Raw genomic sequence first — 9,478 nt, forward strand, 5'->3', positions numbered from 1 at the left:
AGGTTTGGCGAGATCTTGTATACTCGACGTATCCACCATTTCTTTCATCTTTCGTGTCACATCCAAAGCCTCGCTGTTCTCATGCTGTGCGGGAGCGCATGTATGCTCATTGATGACAACTTTTCCACCAGCAGGATACACATCCAATCGAGCCTTGCATGCGGTTCTGCGGTAAACACTGCACCGCAACGTAATTTTCTTCATTGAGGACCAACCCTTTGGGTATCGAAAGCCTTTATTCTGCATACACGTTTTACCCTTCCCACGGCCCTTTGGTTTCCTCGAACTACGAGAAGATGATGCAGCATGGTGTGAAGAACTAGGTGCAGAATCGCCCACAGTTTGACGAGTCATGGGCACCAGGTACTTGATGTAGCTTACTCAGCACCGATCCACGGCTAGACAGGTGGATCACAGTGATGTCGCTCGTGAAGTCAATTTCCTTGTGCAGCTCGATAGGAATAGTCGTAACCGACGATGCACGTCCGGTAATGGGAATTTCGAGCGAGCGAAGCGAGTGCGAAATAGAGGTTTCGTATAAGAGGAGGAAACCACGCCAACTTCCGCCAAGATTAGCCGAGCGTCAGCAGCCAACTGCTGCCGCGGCTATTCTCACGGCAGACGCTCTTGGGGTCTTCGGCACGCAGTCGCCAACTCGCCTCGTCGGACGCAGCCAGCTCCACGGCCAAGATCCAAGCGCTCGGCCTCCAACGCCAGCGCGAGCGAATTCAACCCACCACACCACACCCTTTAAAACGGGGCTGGTTCACATCAACTCACGTTCGTGAGCCCCAGTGAGCCTTGCCTTCAGTAATCGAGAGCGTCTGCCTTTGCCCCAATATTGCGTGCTTCTGACAAGTAGAGACGAAAGTGGAGCTCTCAGCACAGCTAGACAACGATCTACATGTTATGGGGTTTGTTGCATGCGAAGGAGCTTGCATCGCGTTCATTGTGCTGGTTGCTATCTTCGCCCCGACCTAAAGTCCCGGTGTAACGGGGTTACACGTACAAGTGGCTACAAGCCACTTGTGAATTTAACAGATAGGATATCTGTTAAAAGTTTTAGATACTTCCTCACCTTGGTGTAAGCCACACCAATGGACACATTGAAGTGGACCACCACAATGAGTGGTCCACACCTACCCAAAGATCCTATTGGTAGAAAGCAGCATCTTTCTACCAATTAGAGACGTGCATATTGGCGGGGCTCTGACAGCCAGCCGCTGTCAACCCCTTTCATAGATGATAAACAGTTTTAGCAGATTTAGGAGGAAAATCAATTTACAAACAATACAGTTCTCATTTTACCTAATCTAAGTCACTTGGAATCCTTTCTTACTTAACTTATATTTGTGTATTCAAATATAATTAACCTAAGTAATTACTAAGTACTTACGCTTCCTCATACACGTTGCGCAACGTGTAAGCAAAAGTAGTGAGTCAAGTTAGACCCACTACACCTGGTAGCACTTTGTAGTCCGTCCAACGACAGACTGCTTGACGTTTGTACGAGGTGTACGAACGCGGAGCCGAGAACCACATGAGCACGGAGGTGCCCATCGAGAGCTCCAACACGCCTGCAACGCATGCTGAACGTGCTGACTGCCCCCACCTGTCTGACCCAGAGTGGGAAACCCTTCAACGACTGTCAACAGTCATTGGAAAGACTGCGATAGCTACGATGCTGCGTACGCTATCGCCGACGGAGCAACATGGTGTTGCTCTGGGGTTCATCATGAAGGAGCAGCGTGATGCTGCTTCCTCAGCGACGGCGTCGTCAGGGACGACACCGCGTGCTCAATCATTAAAATTGAGCGTAAGCAATCACGTGGGAAGAGAGGGCGAGCCTCTCCTCCGGTGGCTTGTCGGGCTCGACACAGCCATAGCGGCTCGACGCATCGTCGACCCGCTGTCGAAGGTCGCGTTCGCCATGTTTTGCCTTGGCGGACGCGCAAGGAGTTGGGCGTACGGACGCCGACTCTCCGATCCTACGTGCTTCAGCACGTACGAGGTATTCAAAGAGGAGCTCAGACAAGCGTTTGAGCCCCCGCAAAACGAGTTCCGGTCGAGGGCGGAGTTCCCCGACCTTCAGCAGGGTAAACATGGCGTTCATGCTTACACGCAGCGCGCACGATATTTGGTATCAAATATCGTGACTAACCCGATTGACGAGGCGACCAAGGTCGTCACGTTCATGAAGGGGCTTAGAGATGGGCCTGTGAAGACCTATCTCTTCCGAGAGTACCCGAGTACTCTCGAAGCTGCAATAACTCTTGCCATGCAAGAAGAGTTTAGCCTGCGGCAGGCTAAACTCCATGTAAACGTACCGAGGCCGCAACCGCGCCCGGTAGCGAGGACGGGAGGTCCAGAACCAATGGACCTCTCGAATGCAACAACTGCTGGTTACCAGCAGCAGGGAGGTAACGTGCGATGCTTCCGCTGCGGAAGGATCGGTCACTTTGCACGGGAGTGTACAGCTCCCATGCCCCCTGGAGGTGGCCGTCGTGGCGATGCTAGGCATCGCCGCGGACCAACAAAAAACGCGAACATCCAGTAGGCGCGGGGCGCCCTACTGGTAATGCAGTCGCGCGTGCCGACATCGGGCACGCGACACTGAGGACTGCAGCCCCCAGTGAGACCAGCTCTCACTGCAAGAAACAAGATGACAGGCCAAACCTAGTCATCTTGAAGGTTTACTCGAAGAGAGCGAGTGACTCTCTTCGAGCATTGGTAGACTCAGGCGCGTCGAACAACTTTGTTCGACTACGAGGCCTGTCAAGACTTGACTTCGAGGAGGTAGATACACCTCGAAGTCTTCTGGAGGTACGACTGGCAACAGGTGCCATCGTGAAGACCGAGAAGCGCGTCGTGAACGTGCGCTACTCGTACAAACAACGAGTGTTTGTCGAACACTTTATCGTCCTGGACCTGGACGATAAGTTCGACGTAGTAATGGGCATGCCGTGGCTTGCACGGCATGATCCGGTAATAGACTGGAAGAAGCGCACGCTCGTGCGCTTCGGACGCGACAGCGGAACAGAGAGCGATGGCCCTGGTACCGCAGCGCACGCACCAACAGGTGCGCGCGGCTCACCAGTCGAGACAGCGCTTTATGCTGCTGTCCCGGAGTGCCCAAGAAGTGCGCGAGGGCGCGCACAAGTGAGACCCACGTCGGCAATGCTGCCGACGTCGGAAGAAAAAGATGTGTTGGTTCCGGGAACCAACACCCACGTTCAAGCGTGTAAGGGACAGTCCCTGACCCGAAGCGGTCAGGTCGACGACGACGCGTCGGCTCCGAGAGCCGACGCACCCTCGGTAATGAGGGGCTCCGCCAATGAATGGCGTCGAGGTAACGAAGGCGTGTCAACGCCGGGAGTTGACGCTGCAAACAGTGCGGACGGTTGCAAACGTACCGCACTGACGCAATTTGCATGCTGTCGTGCAGCCGGGCTGCACGACGAAGCGCCATGCGATCAAGCCGGACTTGATATCGCGCGCCCGCAGACAGGGTCTGCCGGCGAAAGGACACACTACCGTGCAGCCGGGCTGCACGACGAAGCGTCATGCGATCAAGCCGGGCTTGATACCGCGCGCCCGCGGACAGGGTCCGCCGGCGAACAACTGTCCACGGCCAGGCCTGGACCAGAAGAACAACTGTGCGGAGCCGGGCCCCGCACAACAAGAAGACGGCGCATGCGGAGAACGCTGCGCAAGTCTCGGTCCGGGACCGAGACGCATCAAGAGCAGTCTGCCAGGCAGACAGAGGCGCTGACGCCAGGCGTCGAGGCGCTGAACATCTTGACGCGTACCGATACTGGATTCCAGTATCAGGAAATGGAAGTCGCTAGTCCTCCGACGACGTCGTCAGAGTTGACTTCGCTTCCAGTCATTAGCTGGAAGCGCTTCACACGCGACTTGCACGATGGACGCATCGAGCAAGTCTGCGTTCTTTCGGACAGCGAAAGAACGGCGAGCGAGAGCGAAGAGCTGAGGCAGCTCTTCATGGGAAGTACCACTGAGAGTGAAGACACTCTCAGTGCGAAGACGAAGCGAGAGCGCTTCGAGGAACAAGGTTGGGACTCGCTGAAGTCGAGTCCCTATTACGAATTGTTGAGGGAGTACAAATACGTACTCCCGGAAGAGATTCCTGCGGAGCTTCCGCAGGATAAGGGCATTCAGCACGAGATTGATCTCGTGCCGGGCACGAAATACTGTGTCACGCGGCAGTGGCCACTGCCGCGAGAGCAAGTGAAAGCGATCGACGACTTCTTTGAAAGTCGTCGCAAAGCAGGACAAGTGCGGGAATCAAAGTCCCCGCACAGTGCTCCGACGTTCTGTGTCAAGAAGCCACAGGGCGGATGGCGCATCGTTCATGCCTACAACAAGCTGAACGATGCGACGGTACCGGCGCAGACGCCGATACCGCAAAAAGATGTTATCATCGATTCGATGGCCGGGAGCACCGTTTACAGTGCTCTCGACTTACGAGATGGATTCTATCAGATCCTAATGCGTGAGAGCGACATCCCTCTCACGGCAGTGAGCACGCCAAGCGGCATGCTCTGGGAATGGCTAGTGATACCACAAGGGCTTAAGAACGCCCCTGCGACCTTCAACAGGTGCGTGACGCACTTGTTGCGCTCGGTACGCGACTTCGCGCGAGCTACTTCGATGATGTGTTCATCCACAGCCGGGCTGTGGACGGGAAGACCGACGTAGAGATGCACAGGGTGCATCTCCGGAAGCTACTTGAGCTTATGCGAAAGCATAAGCTCTACGCGAACCTGAAGAAGTGTATCTTCGGGGCGAGCGAGATACCCGTCCTCGGGTGTCTCGTAGGGAAGAATGGTGTTCGCCCTGTCCCGTAAAAGGTCAGAGTGATTAATGAATGGCCAACGCCTTCAAGTGTCAAGGAACTGAGGCAGTTCCTTGGCTTGGCCACGTACTTGCGTAAGTACGTGCAGGATTACGCGGGCAAGATCCGCCAGCTGTCACAGCTGCTTAAGAAGGAAGCTGTGTGGAATTGGACAACCGATTGCCAAAAGACATTCGATGCAATCAAGCGGGGCTTGACTGAGGCGCCGATCTTGGCAGTGGCTGACCGAGATCGCCCATTTCACGTAGTATGTGATGCATCCGATTTCGCGATCGGATATGCGTTAATGCAGCACGATCACGAGGGCCGTGATCGTGTTGTCTACTACCAGTCGCGTCAGCTGAAGCCAGCTGAGCGCAACTATCCGGTGCATGACAAGGAATTCCTTGCCATGAAATACGCACTCGCAAAGTTCCGAGTGTATTTGCTTGGAAGTAGACCGTTTGTGGTCTACACCGACCATGCATCACTGCGCACCGCAGTTAAGTTGTAGTGGGTCTAACTTGACTCACTACTTTAGCTTACACGTTGCGCAACGTGTATGAGGAAGCGTAAGTACTTAGTAATTACTTAGGTTAATTATATTTGAATACACAAATATAAGTTAAGTAACAAAAGGATTCCAAGTGACTTAGATTAGGTAAAATGAGAACTGTATTGTTTGTAAATTGATCTTCCTCTAAAATCTGCTAAAAACTGTTTATCATCTATGAAAGGGTTGGAAGCGGCTGGCTGTCAGAGCCCCGCTAATATGCATGTCTCTGATTGGTAGAAAGATGCTGCTTTCTACCAATAGGATCTTTGGGTATGTGTGGACCACTTACTGTGGTGGTCCACTTCAATGTATCCATCGGTGTGTCTTACACCAATGTGAGGAAGTATCCAAAACGTTTAACAGATAACCTATCTGTTAAATTCACAAGTGGCTTGCAGCCACTTGTACGTGTAACCCCGTTACACCATCCCCCCCTTAAGGTTAGACGCGCGGGGTCCCCGCACGTCAATCTTTGGAATTGACCATTCGTCAATTCTCCGCGTTTGGAGAACAAATCCGCGCTCATTCAACGATGAGCGCGCCTCAGAAGAAGTCCGCTAAGTCGATGGGGAGTCATCTCTCCATCGACGACTACTTCGAACACCAGAAGGCGAAGTACGGTGACGTCGTCGACTTTGACGACGACGATGAAGACATGGAGGGCGAGGAGGACTCGCCCTCAAAGCGTAAAGACTCAGTGTCGAGCGAATCGCTCGACCCTCACGCCAAGAACGTTCGCCCGCGTGAAGGGGACGAATCGGACGCTTCGAGTTCGAAGCGTTCGCGTACTGAGAGTGATACCCCACTCGCTTCGGCTGGGGCTCTCAGTACTCCGCGCGCTGCTGCTGCAGCGCGCGATCCATGGATGCCGTCCGCGTCCGAGATCGCGGACCGGTTTGGGAACTCGGTACCTCCGAATGAGGTGCCGCTGTACGTATGCAGCGCCATCAAAGACGACGCTGTGGCTGCCGAGCTGCACTTTGATGCGGAAACGCATCAAAGGCGCGATTACTACATCGGACTCTTTCATGAGCTCCGATGGTTTCAAAGCAAGAAGACCTCTTCTCGCAGCAAAATGCCCGAATGGCAGGCACTTTGTCAAAGCTGGAACGCCTTTGTTGAGAACTTCAACAAGAGGCCGAGTGCTTACCGTGATCGGATTAAGCAAGCGCGTGATCGCTTCGAGACGTACTCGAAGCGTGGAAAGCTGGAGCAACTTCATGTTGCTGCTGAGGAGGCAAATGTGCCGTGCGCTGTGCCCGAGGGCTTTCAGTGCACGAAGTGCTTTCCAGGCGCGGTCCGCTTGAGCGACCGCGACCGCGACCTGAACGGGTACACGTCGTTTCGTGTGCCCGAGAGTCTCAAAGAACTCCGTGATAAGTTCTTAGCAAGTGAGGGTTCGGGCGCTAGCGATGATCGCAGCGCTCGTGTTACTTCCGCTGCGCCAGCGCGTACTGCTCCTCGTACGCCCTCACCATTTCCGGAACGTCCTCCAGCAAGACGTTCCGCGGCTCCCATGTATCTCGATGGGGAGGAAATCCTCTCCAACGGATACGAAAACGAGCCCCTTGAGGGTTCGTTTTCGGGATACTATGGTCAACAATCCGCTCAACAATCCAGCGGGTTGAGCCGCGGGCGTCACGGATCGGCGGTGGCGGGGGTGGGAACACGCCCCGGGTATGATCAGCCCCGGGCTGATCAGTATGCGCCTCTCCACGACCGGGTGACCGTCGTGGAGCGTCTGCAGGGCGCTGAGTTCGCCGCCCTAAAACAGGAGCTGGCGAACCAGAAGGCCCAAGTCGCGGCGGTCTCGCAGACCGCCTCGAATATCCAGGTCGAGCTGGGGACCCAGATGAAGGGGTTGCTCCAGCGCGTCCGCGCGCTGGAGGAGAGGTTGCTCGTCGCCGAGGCCAAGTCCTCCGCTTCTGCCTCGGCTCCTGCCGAGGCTTCGGGTCAGCCGAGCTAGATGGCTCGTGCTGCCGGTATGGCTTCAGCCGTCCGACGTAAAAGGTCGGATGGAGGCGCATGCTAGACGGTATGTCTAGCGTGTATGCGTTGCCGTGCCGTGTCAACACCGTGAACGGCCCGATGAAGCGCGGAGCAAGCTTGCTTGCTCCGAAATCCGAAACTGCATGTCTAGGCAGGTTTTGTGTAGCTAACAAAACTAATGAACCAACTTTAAATTCATTTGTGTTGCCTCTGCCCGCATTGTCTGCGTTCAGCTTCTGTTGATCAACAGAAGCTGCTATTGTGTCTTGGACAAACCGAATCACGGCTTGTCTTTTGGTGATGAAACTGATTGCATCCGAGCTGAAGTCATTCAGCTCGCTCTCCGCTAGAGGCGCGGCCTCCGCGTGGTTCTTTGCGGTGTCTGCGCCCTGCGCAGACCCGTGGTCGTTGGCCATGTTGTTGGGGGAGTCTGCGCCCTGCGCAGACTCATGTGGTTTGTCCATTGTTGCAGCTGACACTGTGCAAGTGTCAGCGGTTTTCTGCGGCTGCTGTATTGCAGTCGTAGATCCTCCCCCACTTAAAGTGGGAGCCATCACTCCGAGTAAACTCGGTAGGCGTGGATGCCGCATGGCATTCACGTAGAACGGTGTATGCCCGGTCGAGGCATGCACTGAGTTATTGATGGCAAACTCTGCCATCGGTAAGCACTCGCTCCAGTAGTGGAACGAGTGAGCGTAGCTCTTCAACATATCGACGAGCACGCGATTCACGCGCTCGGTTTGACCGTCCGTCTGCGGATGATTCGCAGTCGACATGGAAAGCTGGCTCCCAAGAAGTGTAAACACTTCTTGCCACAGATGCGCTGTGAAGCGCGGGTCTCTGTCCGACACAATGTCGGACGGCATGCCATGGTGTTTGAACACCATGTCGACGAGCAGACGGGCCGTCTGCTTCGCGGTCACCTCTGCTGGCACCGCAGCAAGATGTACCATCTTGCTGAAACGGTCTACAAAGACCACAACACCGGTGTTCCCTCCGCTATCCGGGGGGAAGACCAAAGATGAAGTCCAAAGACATGGACTTCCAACACTCCGACGGAGTCGGTAGTGATTGCAGTGGAGCCTGCGCGAATGGCGCAGGCTTTACGCGTTGGCATACCTCGCAAGCACGGATGTACTTGGGCACCCACTTATACTGGTGGTGCCAGTAGAAGTCGCGCGTGAGAAGGACGTAAGTCTTCTCACGTCCGAGATGTCCCGCAGTCGGGGCATCATGATATTCGTACATGATCCTGAGTCGCAGGTCATGGTCATTTGGCACGACAACGCGATCCGCGTTGTCGTCGACTGCGTTGTAGAGTAGCAGTCCGTCGTGCACACGAAAGCGGTGTGCACGCGCTCGAAGGTGCTTGGGCAGCTTCTGACGGGACTTGTCAGAAGGCGCTGTGCCATAGGCCAGCAAGAGCTTCGCGTCCGCGTCGTGCGCGTACGCGGCCTTCACATCATCCAACAGAGATGATGTGGGTTTGCTCGATCGCATGGCGTCAATGGCATTGACGTCAACAGCTTCTGCATAGTCCGGCCGACGTGATAACGCGTCGGCCACCACGTTCAATCTTCCGGGTTTGTATTCGACCCGGAAGTTATACTCCGCAAAGAATGAGAGCCATCTCGCCATTCTTTGTGAAATGTGTGGCGACTTCACTGCGGTGCGCAGTGAAGCATGGTCGGTGTAGACCACAAATGGTCTACTCCCAAGCAAGTACACTCGGAACTTTGCGAGTGTATACTTCATGGCAAGGAGTTCCTTGTCATGCACCGGATAGTTGCGCTCAGCTGGCTTCAGCTGACGCGATTGGTAGTAGACGACACGATCACGGCTCTCGTGATCGTGCTGCATTAACGCGCATCCGATCGCGAAATCGGATGCGTCACACACTACGTGAAATGGGCGATCTTGGTCGGCCACTGCCAGGATCGGCGCCTCAGTCAAGCCCCGCTTGACTGCATCGAATGCCTTTTGGCAATCGGGTGTCCAATTCCACACAGCTTCTTTCTTAAGAAGCTGTGACAGCGGGCGGATCTTGCCCGCATAGTCCTCCACGTACTTGCACAAAT

The sequence above is a fragment of the Phytophthora cinnamomi genome (assembly GCF_018691715.1).
Source record: "Phytophthora cinnamomi strain GKB4 chromosome Unknown Contig39, whole genome shotgun sequence".
In the NCBI taxonomy this organism is placed as follows: Eukaryota; Oomycota; class Peronosporomycetes; order Peronosporales; family Peronosporaceae; genus Phytophthora; species Phytophthora cinnamomi.